Here is a 19,555-nt window from a genome sequence, read left to right as displayed (position 1 = left end):
CAACTGCTGAGGTCACTAGTCCCTAGAACTTAGAACTAGTTAAACCTAACTAACCTAAGGACATCACAAACATCCATGCCCGAGGCAGGATTCGAACCTGCGACCGTAGCGGTCTTGCGGTTCCAGACTGCAGCGCCTTTAACCGCACGGCCACTTCGGCCGGCCCCTTTTTTATTCTTTCTTTTATGTGTTGTGGAGTGTCTTCGTGATTGTAATAAACTTTGAGCATTTTATTCTTAACTCTTCGATGCTGACTTTTTATACACATGTTTTACTGATTTCTATCTTAATAGGCCCAATTTGTGGGCAGCGCATACAATATGATGCTTGTGTCCTAGGCTAGCTAAAGAACGCTATCTTACTTCCCTAGGCTATCTAAAGAACGCTATCTTACTTCAGTTGGTATTTATTCCTCTTTTATTTAACCAAATATTAATTTTAACTTCATCCATACTGCTATTTTACTGACTTTTCTGGATTGTAAACAATTACAGTCTTAGTTTCTTTTATCTTTTGACTGTCTATACACTTGTTTTACGTGTATGACTACTTAGATTGGAGTATGGTATATTATATGGTAGTGCTGTAACCTATATTTCGGTGTATCTGATATTTTAACACCTATTTTTATGGAATAGTTCTGTACATCTGACATTTTGAATTCCTATTTTATGGAGTGACTGTATAAACTATGTTCACGGTTTTTTAACTTCAGATTTCTTACGCTCATTGTTTCATGTGTTTGACTACCACAATGGTTCAATGACATTTTGTGCTGTAGTTCTTTCGATGTAACTTACGTGTTCTTTTCCTTTTTTGTGCTGTAGGTATATACTCTACTTGATATCGTATTAGTTACTTGGTTAATGGCATGCGGGGAATCTGACATGTGTTACGATAGTCGTCTTACTTGCATGTCAATACTTTGGCACTTTGTAATCGGTTCCTGTGAAACGTGAACGTAGTCACCTGCACGCCGTTTCGACGATAAATAACGGCGTCGGTCAAGCAGCATTTTCGTTGGCAGTATCTCTGTATTTATACATGTCGCGTTGTATACCAGTATGTATTCGACATCCAGACGATGTTGCAGTTCTCAGATCCTCTTCTGCTGGATGGCTCATATGGGCATGACTATGCCATCTCCATAGGAACGATTAGCGTGGCCTAGCCGCCATCTTTGCTGCCATATAATTTACGAATTCGAGGTGGTAAATCCCCACAGATGGCTATCGACGTTATCAGAATAGATTATGATTGATTATCAGGCAGATTGATTTAATTCTGTTTATAGCAGTTTCTGTGTATAAGGTACCTGTTTCTTCATCTGTTATTAGTTTCCGTGTAACCATTATGGATGTACTTTACTATAAGAAACATTTTACGTCAAGTAGGCCTGATTCCACATCGCTGACGAAATTGGGTGTGCGGTGGGCGGAGCATCGCATGTTTGAGCAACATCTGCATCACTCTCCATAGCAGTTAGCATTTGGGGAGTCGTAGCACCTGCTCGGTTCACCGACAACGTCTACTATCATGGATATAATTTCCTCTTTTATTATTAGTTATTTAAGATGTACGAGGGTCATTCGGAAAGTAAGGAACGATCGGTCGCGAAATGGAAACCACAGAGAAAATCCGATGAATTTTTTCACTGGTGTGTTAGGCAGTGTCCCTAGTATGCCCGTCGATCGCATTACGTCGTTCTTTTTAGTTCTGAGCACACAGGGAGCACATTAAGATACCTAGAACAATAGTGTCTCCCGCCAAGTATGACGGCCAGGTGAACAATTTCGCCTGAAGCTATGCAGCGAACAAGGCAGTTCTCATCCGCATTCTGCAGGGGCAATGAAGATGCTCCTGCATCGTTTTCAGTTGCAAATGTTTGATTACCCATAATACAGCCTGCAGTTGTCTCCGTATGAGTTTCATCTCTGCTCATATGAACTCCTGGCTATGAAGACAACATTTTGGCACAGACAACGAGTTGTAGGCCAGCCTAGAGAATTGGCGGAAAGCACTTACGGCTGCCTTCTATAACGAGGATGTTGTTAAGCTGATACAAAGCTACGACAAATGTCTAACTCGGTTCGGCGACTATGGAAATAAGTACCTGAAAGTTGTAGCTAACTGTTGCAAATAGGACAGTTTTAATTTTCACTGTGGTTTCCATTTCGTGACATATCGTTCCTTACTTTCCGAGTAGCCCTCGTATTTTATATATTACTACATCTTTCTAATCACACTACTGGCCATTAAAATTGCTACACCACGAAGATTACGTGCTACAGGAGCGAAATTTAACCGACAAGAAGAAGATGTTGTGATACGCAAATGATTAGCTTTCAGAGCATTCTCACAAGGTTGGCGCCGGTCGCGACACCTACAACGTGCAACATGAGGAAGGTTTCCAACCCATTTCTCATACACAAACAGCAGTTGACTGGCACTGCCTGGTGAAACGTTGTTGTGATAGCTCGTGTAAGGAGGAGAAATGCGTACCATCACGTTTCCGACTTTGATAAAGTTTGGATTGTAGCCTATTGCGGTTGCGGTTTATATCATCGCGACATCGCTGCTCGCTTTGGTCGGGATCCAATGACTGTTAGCAGAATATGGATTCGGTGGGTTCAGTAGGGTAATACGGAACGCCGTGCTGTATCCCAACGGCCTCGTATCACTAGCAGTCGAGATAACAGGCTTTTTATGCGCATGGCTGTAACGGATCGTGCAGCCACGTTTCGATCCCTGAGTCAACAGATGGGGACGTTTGCAAGACAACAACCATCTGCACGAACAGTTCGACGACGTTTGCAGCAGCATGGACTATCTGCTCGGAGACCAAGGCTGCGGTTACCCTTGACGCTGCATCACAGACAGGAGCGCCTGCAATGGTGTACTCAACGACGAACCTGGCTGCACGAATGGCAAAACGTCATTATTTCGGATGAATCCAGGTTCTGTTTACAGCATCGTGATGGTCGCATCCGTGTTTGGCGACATCGCGGTGAACGCACATTGGAAGCGTGTATTCGTCAACGTCATACTGGCGTATCACCCGGCGTAATATTATGGGGTGCCATTGGTTACAACTCTCGGTCACCTCTTGTTCGTATTGACGGCACTTTCAACAGTGAACGTCACATTTCAGATGTGTTACTTCCGTGGCTCTGCGAGACCCTACATTTCAGCAGGATAATGCATGACCGTATGTTGCAGGTCCTGTACGGGCCTTTCTGGATACAGAAAATGTTCGACTGCTGCCCTGGCTAGCACATTCTCCAGATCTTTCACTAATTGAAAGTGTCTGGTCAGTGGTGGCCGAGCAACTGGCTCGTCAAAATTCGCCAGTCACAACTCTCGATGAACTGTGGTATCCGTTGAAGCTGCAAGGGCAGTTGAACCTGTACACGCCATCCAAGCTCTGTTTGACTCAATGCCCAGGTGTATCAAGGCCACTATTATGGCCAGAGGTGGTTGTTCTGGGTACTGATTTCTCAGGATCTATGCACCCAAATTGCGTGAAAATTTAGTCACATGTCAGTTCTAGTATAATATATTTGTCCAACGATTACCGGTTTATCATCTGCATTTCTTCTTAGTGAAGCAATTTTAATGGCCAGTAGTGTATATTGTTTGTTCATATTTCAGTGGTAGGACTGAAGATGATCTAAAAGAGACCGAAACCGGTAATCTCACAAGAAAAAAGAAGTTTATTGTGGTTGTGACCGTTGATGTTTATTTTTAAAGAGTACTTGTGGTTTTCAACTCCCCTGTTTCACAGCCCCCTGTGATTGTGCATGAATAAAACAACAAAGGGCTACATCCCCCCCCACCCCTGCTCTAGTTCGTCAGCACCCTCAATGCCACTCCCCCCCCCCCCCCCACACCTAAGCTGAGCGAGTTAGTAATTTTTATCTTTAGAAATTTCGATACTAAATCAGCCTGGCGGCGGCTCTAGCACCTGAGCGTTAGGCAACCCCTTCGACACCTATTTGGTTGTGTTTGCCTACCTACAGGCGCTAAAGCAGCTGCCAGGCGGAATTCATATCGAATTTTCTGACACGGGCACATTTGTAATGTCCTTACCAAACCTCTACACAGTCGCCGCTCCGACTTAGACATTTGTCGGAGCGGTATACCAAATTTCCAACACTATCTTCATATAAGGCAGCCGTCTGTGATTTTCGATAATTCTCTATGCTGGTCTATAGCGCGTAGCCTGCGCCCAAGTGTTGTCTTCGTATCCAACGTTTCATGTGAACAGAGACAATACTCAGGACGAGCTAATTGGGGCTGTGTTGTGGGAGATCCTACACTTCTCATCGAAAAGGCTGCCCCTGCAGAGTGTGGCTGAGAATTGTCATGAAGAAGGAAGTGCGTAACAGTTGTGTTAGGTGGGCTGCATTCATTAAGGCGAAGCTTCCCAGCGGGCTCTCAGCGGGAGACATCGTTGTTCTACGCACCTTTACTCGCTCTCAGTGCAATCACAACTGAAAAGAGCATCTTGATGCGATCGACGATCATTCCAAGGACACTGCCTAAAACGTCTGTGAAAAGTCTCGTTGGGTTTTCACTGTGGTGTCTATATCACGACCGATTGAAACTTACTTTCTTGACGACCCTGGTATGTATCGGATGATAATCGTTACAAAATTAATATTACCCTGGGTGTGTCGCATGGAATGCGTGAATCCAATCTTGAGCTTGATATAAAAAAATGTTCAGTCCGCAGGACAACTATATGATGTTATCCATTCTGGTTTATAGTGAGGTTTCACAGAGCATAATATTGATCACGTGGAGCACAACAGCTGAAATGACATTAATTTTAATGATTAACGAAAACTACACGAGCCGTATTATAAAACACTTGCTTTGTTTCAATCTTAAAACGTCTTCAGGTTACTGTGTTGTGGTGAAGTCATGATATAATTAGGTCTGATTGTCGTATGTAATGACCAAATTCACAAACAACGATAAGAAACATTCAGCCTGTCTGGTGGCATACGACATACGACAGTCTCACCGAATTAAGTCAGGACTTCAGCAGAACCCGACAGCCTGAAGATGTTGTTAGAACGAAATTAGTCGTAACACTATAAATGTGTAATAACATGGGTGAGGTCGTTTTCATTAATCATTATCATTAGAATTACAGGTCGTCTCAGGCAGTATTTCTACGAGGTGTTAGGCAGCTGTCTTTAAATGTAAATAAACGCAGGATGATGCCAATAATAGAGACGGTACGCAAAATAACTCAGTTACTTTTGCTGTTGTTTTTGTGGTCTTCAGTCCTGAGACTGGTTTGATGCAGCTCCCCCAAACTACCCTATCCTGTGCAAGCTTCTTCATCTCCCAGTACCTACTGCAACCTACATCCTTCTGAATCTGCTTAGTGTATTCATCTCTCTGTCTCCCTCTACGATTTTTACCCTCCACGCTGCCCTCCAATGCTAAATTTGTGATCCCTTGAAGCCTCAGAACATGTCCTACCAACTGATCCCTTCTTCTAGTCAAGTTGTGCCACAAACTCCTCTTGTCCCCAATTCTATTCAATACCTCCTCATTAGTTATGTGATCTACCCATCTAATCTTCAGCATTCTTCTGTAGCACCACATTTCGAAAGCTTTTATTCTCTTCTTGTCCAAACTATTTATCGTCCCCGTTTCTCTTTCATACATGGCTACACTCCATACAAATACTTTCAGAAACGACTTCCTGACACTTAAATCTATACTAGACGTTAACAAATTTCTCTTCTTCAGAAACGCATTCCTTGCCATTGCCAGTCTACATTTTATACCATCTCTACTTCGACCATCATCAGTTATTTTGCTCCTCAAATAGCAAAACTCCCATACTACTTTCAGTGTCTCATTTCCTAATCTAATTCCCTCAGCATCACCCAACTTAATTCGACTACATTCCATAATCCTCGTTCTGCTTTTGTTGATGATCATCTTATATACTCCTTTGAAGACACTGTCCATTCCGTTCAACTGCTCTTCCAACTGCTTTGCTGTATCTGATAGAATTACAATGTGATCAGCGAACCTCATAGTTTTTATTTCTTCTCCATGGATTTTGATACCTACCCCGAATTTTTCTTTTGTTTCCTTGCTCAATATACAGATTGAATACCATTGGGGAGAGGCTACAACCCTTTCTTACTCCCTTCCCAACCACTCCTTCCCTTTCATGCCCCTCAACGCTTCAACTGCCATCTGGTTTCAGAACAAATTGCAAATAGCCTTTCGCTCCCTGTATTTTACCCCTACCGCCTTTAGAATTTGAAAGAGAGTATTCCAGTCAACATTGTCAAAAGCTTTCTCTAAGTCTACAAATGCTAGAAAAGTAGGTTTGCCTTTCCTTAATCTTTCTCCTAAGATGTAAGGTCAGTATTGCCTCACGCGTTCCAGGATTTCACGGAATCCAAACTGATCATCCCCTAGGTCAAACTCTTCACGCAGTATCGTATCTCCCATTTCATCTTCATCTACATCCTCTTCCATTTCCATAATATTGCCCTCAAGTATCTTGCCCTTGTATAGACCATCTATATACTCCTTCCACCTTTCTGCTTTCCCTTCTTTGCTTAGAACTGGGTTTCCATCTGAGCTCTTGATATTCATACAAGTGGTTCTCTTTTCTCCAAAGGTCTCTTTAATTTTTCTGAAGGCAGTATCTATCTTACCCCTAGTGAGATAAGTCTCTACATCCTTACATTGGTCCTGTAGCCATCCCGGCTTAGCCATTTTGCACTTCCTGTCGATCTCATTTTTGAGACGTTTGTATACCTCTTTTACTGCTTCATTTGCTGCATTTTTATATTTTCTCCTTTCATCAATTAAATTAAATATTTCTTCTGTTACCCAAGGATTTCTACTAGCCCTCGTATTTTTACCTACTTTATCTTCTGCTGCCTTCATTACTTCATCCCTCAGAGCTACCCAATCCTACTGTACTTCATTTCCCAATTCCCGTCAATTTTTCCCTTATGCTCTTCCTGAAACTCTGTACAACCTCTGGTTCAATCAGTTTATCTAGGTCCAATCTCCTTAAATTCCCACCTTTTTGCAGTTTATTCAGTTTTATTCCACAGTTTATAACCAATACATTGTGGTCAGAGTCCATATCAGCCCCTGGAAATGTCTTACAATTTAAAATCTGGTTCCCAAATCTCTGTATTACCTTTATATAATCTATCTGATACCTTCTAGTATCTCCAGGATTCTTCCATGTACGAGGGCAGTTCAATAAGTAGTGCAACACATTTTTTTCCTCGGCCAATTTTGGTTGAAAAAACCGGAAATTTCTTCTGGAATATATGAAAACATTCCCGCTTCGTCTCGTATAGTTTCATTGACTTCCGACAGGTGGCAGCGCTGTACGGAGCTGTTAAAATGGCGTCTGTAACGGATGTGCGTTGCAAACAACGGGCAGTGATCGAGTTTCTTTTGGCGGAAAACCAGGGCATCTCATATATTCATAGGCCCTTGCAGAATGTCTACGGTGATCTGGCAGTGGACAAAAGCACGGTGAGTCGTTCGGCAAAGCGTGTGTCATCATCGCCGCAAGGTCAAGCAAGACTGTCTGATCTCCCGCGTGCGGGCCGGCCGTGCACAGCTGTGACTCCTGCAATGGCGGAGCGTGCGAACACACACGTTCGAGATGATCGACGGATCACCATCAAACAACTCAGTGCTCAACTTGACATCTCTGTTGGTAGTGCTGTCACAATTGTTCACCAGTTGGGATATTCAAAGGTTTGTTCCCGCTGGGTCCCTCGTTGTCTAACCGAACACCATAAAGAGCAAAGGAGAACCATCTGTGCGGAATTGCTTGCTCGTCATGTGGCTGAGGGTGACAATTTCTTGTCAAAGATTGTTACAGGCGATGAAACATGGGTTCATCACTTCGAACCTGAAACAAAACGGCAATCAATGGAGTGGCGCCACACCCACTCCCCTACCAACAAAAAGTTTAAAGCCGTACCCTCAGCCGGTAAAGTCATGGTTACAGTCTTCTGGGACGCTGAAGGGGTTATTCTGTTCGATGTCCTTCCCCATGGTCAAACGATCAACTCTGAAGTGTATTGTGCTTCTCTTCAGAAATTGAAGAAACGACTTCAGCGTGTTCGTAGGCACAAAAATCTGGACGAACTTCTCCTTCTTCATGACAACGCAAGACCTCACACAAGTCTTCGCATCCGAGAGGAACTCACAAAACTGCAGTGGTCTGTTCTTCCTCATGCACCCTACAGCCCCGATCTCGCACCGTCGGATTTCCATGTGTTTGGCCCAATGAAGGACGCAATCCGTGGGAGGCACTACGCGTATGATGAAGAAGTTATTGATGCAGTACGACGTTGGCTCCGACATCGACCAGTGGAATGGTACCGTGCAGGCATACAGGCCCTCATTTCAAGGTGTCGTAAGGCTGTAGCATTGAATGGAGATTACGTTGAAAAATAGTGTTGTGTAGCTAAAAGATTGGGGAATAACCTGGTGTATTTCAATGCTGAATAAAACAACTCCTGTTTCAGAAAAAAAATGTGTTGCATTACTTATTGAACTGCCCTCGTATATAACCTTCTTTCATGATTCTTGAACCAAGTGTTAGCTATGATTAAGTTATGCTCTGTGCAGAACTCTACCAGGTGGCTTCCTCTTTCATTTCTTAGCCCCAATCCACAATCACCTAGTATGTTTTCTTGTCTCCCTTTTCCTACTCTCGAAATCCAGTCACCTATGACTATTAAATTTTCGTCTCCCTTCACTATTGGAATAATTTCTTTGATCTCATCATACATTTCATCAATTTCTGCATCATCTGCAGAGCTAGTTGGCGTATAAACTTGCACTACTGCAGTAGGCGTGGGCTTCGTGTCTATCTTGGCCGCAATAATGCGTTCACTATGCTGTATGAAGTAGCTTACGCGCATTCCTATTTTTTTATTCATTATTAAACCTACTCCTGCATTACCCCTATTTCATTTTGTATTTATAACCCTGTATTCACCTGACCAAAAGTCTTGTTCTTCCTGCCACCGAGCGTCACTAATTCCAACTATATCTAACTTCAATCTATCCATTTTCCTTTTTAAATTTTCTAACCTACCTGCCCGATTAAGGGATCTGACATTCCACGCTCTGATCCGTAGAACGCCAGTTTTCTTTTTACTGATAATGACGTCCTCTTGAGTAGTCCCCGCCCGGAGATCCGAATGGTTGAGTATTTTACCTCCGGAGTATTTTACTCAAGAGAACGCCATCATCATTTAACCATACAGTAAAGCTGCCCCTCGGGAAAAATTGCGGCTGTAGTTTCCCCTTTCTTTCAGCCGTTTGCAGTACCAGCACAGCAAGGCCATTTTGGTTAGTGTTACAATGCCAGATCAGTCAATCATACAGACTGTTGACTGTTGCCCCTGCAACTACTGAAGAGGCTGCTGCCCCTCTTCAGGAACCACACGTTTGTCTGGCCTCTAAACAGATACCCCTCCGTTGTGGTTGCTCCTATGATATGGCCATCTGTATCGCTGAGCCACGCAAGCCTCCCCACCATCGGCAAGGTCCATGGTCCATGTGGGGGGGGGGGGGGGGTTACATTAATCTCTTGGAGCCTGTCAGGCAGTTTAAGTGACAGAACAAAGTAAACCTGATGCAACAAGTCGTGAAATGAGTACTCGAAATGTCGAATGGAAGATTTAGACCTGCTGTAAAGATTACAGGTGAGTACTGTGAATTTGTGAAGGAGAGTAAATAAAAAAGCCTGGCGTAAGCGGATTTGGGGACTTTCTCAAGTAGGTGACCTGCTTTTTTCGTAAAAGGACCCACAGAACTACACAGGAAATGTAAATTATGTTTGGGTGGGACATGGAACTTTAATTTTTAAAATTCCTCACTTGTAAATACCTGAACTCTGCTGCGCTTTTAGCACCAAATCCCAAACTTACAAACGCTCTACATCCTGTCCGCTAGAAACTCGTCCCCTACCTGCGCGCAGTATTGATCCTCCCATATATCACGAATACTCCTTTCTATCATCATTTAAGTGACGCTGTTCACTTTTTTCCATTCCCTGCATAAAGATTAATGCGTCCTTATGCCAACTGTTTTCATCATCTATCTCTTGCAAACTTACTTTCCACTGAAAGCTGTATCTGAAACCACTCACTTCTTGCTCAACAAATCACGTTTACTCCATTCGTGATGTCAGTCACAAGTAAACCATCACCAGTACCATTAATGGAAACTGAAGTAGGAATTACGTTTTTACTTCTTTTTTAGTTTTTTTGAGTCATCAGCCTTCTGTCTGGACTGATGCGGCTCGCCACAAATTCCTCTCCTGCGCAACCCCTTTTCATCTCAGGACAGTACTTGCAGCCTATGTCCACAATTGTTTGTTGTATGTATTTCAATCTGTGTCTTCCTCTACCGCTTTTACCCTCTACAGTTCCCACTAGTGCCAAGGAAGTTTTCCTTGATGTCATCATCTTTTCCTTTCTACTTGCCAGTTTTTTTCATATGTTTCTTTCCTCGCCGATACTGTGGAGAATATCCCCATATTTTGCCTCATCAGTCTACTTAATTTTCAACATTCTTCTGCAGCACCACATCGCAAATGCTTCCATTCTCTCCGTTCCGGTTTTTCCGGATTCCATGTCTCTACAATGTTGTGCTCCAGACGTACATTCTCAGAAAGTTCTTCCTCCAATTAAGACCCATGCTTGATACTGGCAGAAATGACTTGGCCAGATGTACCCTATTTGCCTACGCTACTCTGCTTTTCATGTCCTCCTTGATCCGTCCTATATGGATTATTTTGCTGCCTAGGTAGCAGAATTTCGTAACGTCATCCACTTAGTGATCACCAATCCTGCTATTCTCATATCTGCTACTTCGCATTACTTCCGTCTTCCTTCGACTTACTCTCAGTCCGTATTCTGTACTCATTACATTCATCAGATCCTGTTATTCTTTTTCACTTTCACTGAGGTTTGCAATGTCAATAGTGAATCTTATCATTGATATGATTCCACTCTGTATATCACTTCCGCTCTTGAACCTTTCTTTCGTCATACTTTCCTCGATGCGTGGGCTGAACGGTACGGGCGAAAGACTACATCCCTGTCTACCAGCATTTTTAATCCGAGCACTCAATTCTTGGTCTCCCACTCTTATCATTTCCTCTTGGCTCTTGTAGATATTGCATAATATCCGTCCATATCTACACAATACCCCTATTCTTCGCAGAACATCTTGAACTATTTGACAATGTCGAAGCCTTCTCCATATCGACAGATCATATGAACGTGTGATTTTTTCTTTACTCTTGCTTCCATTACCAGTCGCAACGTCCGAGTTGCCTCTCTGGTGCTTTTACCTGCCCTAAGTCAAACTGATCATCATCTAGCACATCATCAATTACCATTCCCATTAATTTTTACTTTATTCTTCTCAGCAACTTGGTTGCATGTCCATTTATGCTGACTTTCACACTTGTCGGCACTTCCGATCTTCGAAAGTCTCTTTACGATATTTTTCCGAAAGTCTGATGGTATTTCACAAGGCTCATACATTCCACACACCAACATGAGTAATGGCTGTGTTGTCACTTCCCGCAGTGATATCAGAAATTCTGATGGAATGTTATCTATCTCTTTCCCCTTATTCGATCTTAATTCTCCCAAAGCTCTTTTATATTCTGATTGTAATACTGGATCCCCTATCTCTTCCATATCGACTCCTGTTTCTTCTTCTGTTATCATACAAACGTCCCGCCTCAAAGATTTCTTCAATGTGCTCTCCCCATCTAACCACGTTCTCTTCTACATTTACGTCATGTAGTCTTGAAAAATATGGTTTTATCTTAACTCAAAATGTGTCAAGAGTATTAAAATTCATATACTGTAATCAATCAAACCCGTATTTAATGTGTTTATCACTTTTTTAAGCTTTACACTCTAGCTGGGGAGGAAAAGTGAGCGTTATGTACGACGTTCCATGCCTCCACAACCCCCCCCCCCCCCCCTAATCGCCATCTTTGTGGATAGGGATAAGGAAAAATAATTAATTAATGAGGAGTACTTCAGACTCTGTTTCGTGACTGCTGTATTTTCATTTATGAAATAAAAGCCGAACAAACACTAGGTCCCCTGGCGTGCGGCGGTCACTGGCAGTGCGAATGAGAGACGCGCAGCGTTCGTGCGGCTGCAGGACCACCATTTGGCTGTGGTTCATGCCGTATGTATCGCCCCGGCGGATAGAATTATCCGCGTCACTAGCAGCGTCAAACAACAGGCTGAATAAATCGAAGATACTAATGAAAACAGGTTGGCAATTCAGATGAACTAAACGATGCAAACGATACACAGGGCGGCTAGAATGTCATTAAGGGCTTTCAATACTGACAGCGACACATAAATTCACGCACGCGTGCTGGGAGAGAGCTGAGTGGCCGTAAAAACGGTCAAATTGCTCCCGCAGGGGAGAGTGACTTATGCAGCACGAAATTTTCTGTGTTGCATTAGAGAAATCCACAGAGAATAACAATTATGGCAAAATACGCATATCATGCACTTTTTTGAGAATTGCAAGTAGTGTTTTAATAGCTTAGATTCGTTACATATAAACGGCAGACAAGTAATACAGACCATTTAGTTCTCCTATAGAATACGTGCCAGACGCAGCATCGAACCGCGTGATAATCAATGAAAGAAATGTTAAAAACCGTAAAATCGTTTAATTTTGGAGGTATTGTTTTCGTCTCATGCTAGATTTGAGCAGCCTCTAACAACTTAGAGTTTCCTGTCTCGATAATGAAAGTGCACAAAAAAGGCAATGCAAAACTAACATTATCTTACCAAACACAATACCAAAGTTTTGCACAGTGCCCCGTATTGTTCTATACCCTTAAGTCGACATGAACATCAAACGCACGATACCTTAGAAACAGTAAAGTCAGGTGAACAGTCGTTCTGACTTTTCATCTTGGTTCTAAACCTTTATTTTGTATCATTCATTAATTCTTAGATATACAAGCTGCACAGTAGAGAAGAAACACGTTATCATTATTTTACGCCTTCTTCAGTGGGAACAGTTGTTTCTTGGTTTTCCATTCCCATTGTCCCCTCGTGGGTCTTAACATATCGTGTATTATACTTCTTTCCCTACAGCATATATTTATTTTTCTGAGGTTTCACTATATCTTAGGTAACCTGCGAGAGAATATCCACCTCAAAAATTTACCACTCTTACCGAAAATGTATCACACGGTACCTCACGCGCTAAGATGGCCGAACTGCGATATATTTGGTCTCAACATTTGTTGCATTTCGCAACCATTACAGCAGCTACCACTGCCACTACTATTATTGCTGTACATGACATTAAACTTTGAATGAATCTCCAGAGAGGGAACATAGACCAACTGTGTTAGCAACTTCAGGAGCGAGTGTAAGTTTTCGGCCACCTACAGACCTCATTGTAAATTGGATTACTGTAGAGAGGATGCACCCACATGCAGGGCACGAGTGTATGAAACTTTTTCGTCTGGACCAAGCTGAAACAGTAAAAAATGAATCACTGTGTCGATAACTACACAGTACATTTATCTGGTTCCAATCAGGCAGCCAGATCATCTTTAGATTAAAAATTAAGAATAAAGAAATAACATATCGTTAAATACAAACACATAGCAAATTTGTAAACGCTGTCGTCTGAACCATATCTTTTACTATTAAAAAAAGTTCTATCGTGAAAGAAGTACAGTTACATGTGTATAAAGTTACCTTAAAATACAGCAATAATGTTGTAAGGTACATGAAGCAAACACGTGTGCAAATACCCTAGGATCACTTTCGTTAGCCTACCTGCTGAGGTGTATAACTGGGCACACTTCCTGGCTCTTCCAGAGGTCCACTGTTCTGTTACTGACTGGGAATACGTCTACTAATGCGTCACTTCAGTATTCTAAAAGCTATTTATTATTACATACAGTTCTCGACTTGCTTGTCAGATACTTCAGTTTTATTGTGTTATGTGTCTGTAGAAGTTACCTCGAAGACACAGGAGAAGCAGCACTTTACCAGACAATACCGTCACAGGCACCTTCCTGAGCGCGGTGCACAGATTGTTTCGCAGTGGTAATATACAATAGAGAGTTCAGACATAGGAAATAAATATAATTAATGTTGTTATTTTGTACTAAACAGGCCATTCCTCATCGCGATCAAAGGCAACAATTTCCTGTTAGTATTGAAAATGGTAAATTGCTTACGAGTAACAGAAATATGTTCTACATGAGTCTGACGTGGTAATAAAGTGACGTTTGAGTTATTTTTGTTTTGTGATCTTCTTTCGTTTTACCTCTTCGTTGAGATAACTGTGTTTTATAGCACTATATGTTAGATCTGTATGGTTCTCCTTTTGTTTTCACAATGTCGCTATGTTTCACGTTAGAAATCAACAAATTTCGATTAAAACCTGAACTAAACACTGGCAGTTTCAGTTTTGCTATATATACTATTAATACCACCTCCCACAAAGGAATCAAGGATCTTGCAAGTCTGTCGTGTGGCTTGCGTGGTTCAAATGGTGCAAATGGCTCAGAGCACTATGGGACTTAACTACTGTGGTCATGAGTCCCCTAGAACTGAGAACTACTTAAACCTAACTAACCTAAGCACACAGCCATGCCTTACCGTCGGAGAAGATACTACAGGAGGCAAAGGATGCCAGTGTATAAAACCGTGGATACTTTCGGTTTTGTTCCTAATAATGTCGTTCAAGAAGAGCTTCTGAGTGGTCCTATCACATTTGTAGGATGCAAGATTCATTTCTCCTGTACTACTACCGAGGTTGTTACTGGAAATTCTTGATTAACAGTTGCTATAATACGAGGTAGTGATAAGCCATTGACATCCATGCCCGAGGCCGGATTCGAACCTGCGACCGTAGCGGTCGCGCGGTTCCAGACTGTAGCGCCTAGATCCGCTCGGCCACTCCGGCCGGCTGGCTTGCGTGTCTCAGCGGTACAGATAACCGTACCGTAAATACAAGCACAACGGAGGGGTGTTTTTTGGCATATATTTGAGCGGCCAGACTGACCGGGGGTTCCTGAAGAGCGGCAGATACTTTTTAATTACTTGCAGGAGCAACGTTCTGGGTGACTGACTGATCTGGCCTTCTAACAACAACCAAAATGGCCTTGCTGTGCTGGTACTGCGAACAGCTGAAAGCAAGAGAAAATTGTAGCCTTAATCTTTCCAGAGGGAACGCAGCTCTACTATGTGGTTGAATGAGGTGGCATTTTCTTGGATAAAATATTCCGGAGGTAAAATAATTCCCTTCTCGGATCTGCACGTGGGGACTACTCAGGAGGACGTCGTCAACAGGAGAAACAAAACTGGCGTTCTAGGACCGGAGCGTGGGAAAAAAATGGTTCAAATGGCTCTGAGCACTATGGGACTCAACTGCTGTGGTCATAAGTCCCCTAGAACTTAGAACTACTTAAACCTAACTAACCTAAGGACATGACACACATCCATGCCCGAGGCAGGATTCGAACCTGCGACCGTAGCGGTCGTGCGATTCCAGACTGTAGCGCCTTTAACCGCTCGGCCACTCCGGCCGGCCCGGAGCGTGGAATGTTAGCTCTTTTAATAGCAGAAAATTTAAAAAGAGAAATGGATAGGCTGAATTTAGATATAGCAGCACTTCTGTTCATGTGGATATAGGGTTATGTAGCTGTTGGTTTAATAATGAATATGAAAATAGGAATTCCGGTTAGATACTGTGAACAGAATAGTCAACACACAGTCGTAGCCAAGATAGACACGTATCCCACGCGTACCATAGTAGTACAAGTTTTTATGGTTCAAATGGCTCTAAACACTACGGGACTCAACTGCTGAGGTCATTAGTCCCCTAGAACTTAGAACTAGTTAAACCTAACTGACCTTAGGACATCACAAACATCCATGCCCGAGGCAGGATTCGAACCTGTGACCGTAGCGGTCTTGCGGTTCCAGACTGCAGCGCCTTTAACCGCACGGCCACTTCGGCCGGCAAGTTTTTATGCCATCTAGCTCCACATATGATGAAGAAATTGAAGAAATGTATCATGAGATAAAGGAAATTATTCAGACAGTAAAGGAGACGAAAATTTAATTGTGATGTGGGACTGGAATCGATGGCAGGAAAAGGAAGAGAAGAAAAAATAGTGGTTGAACATGGATTGGGGAAAAGGAATGAAAGAGGAAGCCACCTGGTAGAAATTTGCATAGAGCACAGTTTAATCATCGTTAACACTTGGAGACATCGGATACACTGGTTGAACAGAGATTTACTAACCACATTTTAAACTATAAGACATTTCGAGGGGCAGATGTAAACTCTGCCCACAGTTTATTGGTTACGAAATGTAGTCTAAATATGAAGAAAGTGCAAAAAGTTAGGGAACTACGGAGATGGGACGTGGGCAAGTTTAAAAAATCAGAGATTGTTGATAGTTTCAGAGGGAGCATTACGCAACAGCTGACAAGAACAGGGGAAGGAATATAGTAGAAGACGAATGAAGACAAGCAGACACTTGAAAAAATGAAGGCAGCAGACCATTAAATAGGTAAGAAGACAATGTGTTGTAGAAGTCATTGGACAACACAAGAGATATAGAATTTAGCTGATGAAAGAAGAAATTTTAAAAATGCAGCAAATGAAACTGGCAAAGGAACTACAAAAGTTTAAGAAATAAGATTGACAGGAAGCGTTAAATGGCTAAGCGGGGCTATAGAAGAATGTCACTAGGAGAATAACAGGTACAGCCAACATGAGAATCAAACATGCCTTTGGAGAAAACTGAAGCAGTTCTATAAATATCAAGATCTCAGATGGAAAACAGTCCTAAACAAAGGAGGGAAAGCTGAAAGTAGGATGAAGATGTATATATAGGGTCTATACAAGGAAGATGCACTTGAAGGTAATATATAGTAAGGGAACGACAAGTTGATGAAGAAAGATGAGATGACAGGTATGATGCTGAAAGAAGAATTTGACAGAGCTTTGAAAGATCTCAGTCGAAACAAGGTCCCGGGGGAAGACGATATTTCGTCAACACTACTGACAGCCTTGGCAGAACTAGCCATGACAAAATTCTTCCATCTGATGTGCAAGACAGGCGAAACACTCTCAGAGTTCTAGAAGAGTGTAATAAATTTAGTTCCAAATATAGCAGATACTGACAGGTGCGAAAATTACCAAACTATCAGTTTAACATGTCATGGTTGCAAAATACTAAGACGAATTATTCACAGAGGAGTGGGAAAACTGGTAGGAGCTGACCTCGTGGAAGATCAGTTTGGATTCCGGAGAAATGTACGAACACGCGAGGCATTACTGACCCAACTATTTATTTTGGGAGATGGGTTAAGGAAAGAGATACCTACGTTTACAGCATTTGTAGAATTAGGGAAATCTTTTGACAATGTTGACTGGAATACTCACTTCGAAATTCTAAACGTAGCAGGGGTAAAACACTGGGAGCGACAGGCTATTTGCCACTTGCACATTAACCAGACAGCAGTTATAAGAGTCAGTGGTTATGAAAGGGAAACATTGATTGAGAAGGGAGGGAGAAAGGATTGTAGCCTATCCCTGACGTTATGTCTAATTGAAGAAGCAGTCAAGGACAAACTATAAATTTTATGTTGAAGTTCACGGAGAAGAAATAAAGAACTGTAAGATTCTGTGAGGGGCAGAAAAGGACTTTAAGCACCAGTTGAATGGAATGGACAGTGTCTTGAAACGGTGATGTAAGATAAAAATCAACGAAAGCAAAACAAGGATAAAGGGATTTCGTCGAATTTAATCAGGTGATTCTGAGGAATTTAGAGTAGGGAATGGGACATTTAAAGTAGTAGATGAGTTTTAATATTTTTAAAGCAAAATAACTGATCGTGACCTACGTGGAGAGGATATAAACTGTAGACTTCCAATGGCAAGAACAGCATTTCTGAAGAAGTGGAATTTGTTAACATTGAATATATAGAGGTAAGTGTCAGGAACGCCATTCCCATGGTATTTGTATGGAGTGTAGCCATGTATGGAAGTGAAACGAGGAACATAAACAGTTTAGACAAAAAGAGAACAGTATTTTTCGAAATGTGAGGCTACAGAAGAATATTGAATATTAAGTGGGCGATCACGTAACTAACGAGGAGATACTTAATAGAACTGGAGATAAAAGAAATCTGTTGCACAACTAGGCCAAAAGAAGTGATCTGTTGACCGGACACATTCTGAGAGATAAAGGAATCACCAATTTAGTATTGGATGGAAGTGTGGGATGGTAAAAATCGTAGAGGGACACCAAGAAATGCATACATTAGGCGGATTGCAAAGGATTTAGGCTGCAGTAGTTACTTGGAGATGAAAAGGCTTGCACACAATAGAGAAGCATGGAGAGCTGCATCAAAGCAGTCTTCGGAATGGCCGGCCGGAGTGGCCGTGCGGTTCTAGGCGCTGCAGTCTGGAACCGAACGACCGCTACGGTCGCAGGTTTGCATCCTGCCTCGGGCATGGATGTGTGTGATGTCCTTAGGTTAGTTATGTTTAATTAGTTCTAAGTTGTAGGCGACTGATGACCTCAGAAGTTAAGTCGCATAGTGCTCAGACCCATTTGAACCATTTTTTTCTTCGGAATGAAGACCACGTCAACCACAACTGCTTATTTTGTTAGTAATAGATGGGAGGAAACTATGTACAACAATAATTGTCTATAGGTTACCTGGCCCTTTAGATACTGTCATTCAGTTTCTAGTTTACCGCTTCCGGTTTTTAGCGGAATCTTGTAACTTACTGATCGCAAAGACAAATAAAGCAGTTAACCACTCCGTCCGAACAGGTCTTGGAAGGGCCAACGTTACCGACCGGCCGCCGTGTCATCCTCAGCTCACAGGCGTAACCGGATTCGGATATGGAGCGGCATGTGGCCAGCACATCGCTCCCCCGGGGACATGTCAGTTTGCGAGACTGAGTCGCCGCATCTCAATCAAGTAGCTCCTCAGTTTGCCGCACAAGGGCTGAGTGCACCCCGCTTTGCCAACAGCGCTCGGCAGACTGGATGGTCACCCATTTAAGTGCTAGACCAGCCCGACAGCGCTTAATTTCTTTGATCTCACGGAAACCGGTGTTACCACTGAGGCAAGGCCGTTGGCAGTCGTTAGGACGTGACGCTCCATCGGTATGCAACACACCTAACGTACAGGTAACGCGAGTACGACTTTAACTGACCAAAGCTACTAGGAAAACAACCGTAGACTACGCTCACTTACGCTAGTCTACGGTGGCGTGCGGTAGTTTTCCAACTGCTGTTGTAATAATAAAGGAGAACAAAATGTTACAACAACATTTGTTGTAGTAAGGCGAACTCTAATTCACGGATAAACATACGTTGTAGCCAAAATTACAGCCCCTACCGATCAGCCGAGCCCTTTAAGAGGCAGAGCACTGGTAAGATGGCCGCAGAAGGCTGAATAGCAGACCGGCC

The sequence above is a fragment of the Schistocerca americana genome, chromosome 6 (genome assembly GCF_021461395.2).
Source record: "Schistocerca americana isolate TAMUIC-IGC-003095 chromosome 6, iqSchAmer2.1, whole genome shotgun sequence".
Lineage (NCBI taxonomy): Eukaryota > Metazoa > Arthropoda > Insecta > Orthoptera > Acrididae > Schistocerca > Schistocerca americana.
The sequence above is the reverse complement of the archived record's forward strand: the minus strand, read 5'-3'. Positions refer to the sequence as shown.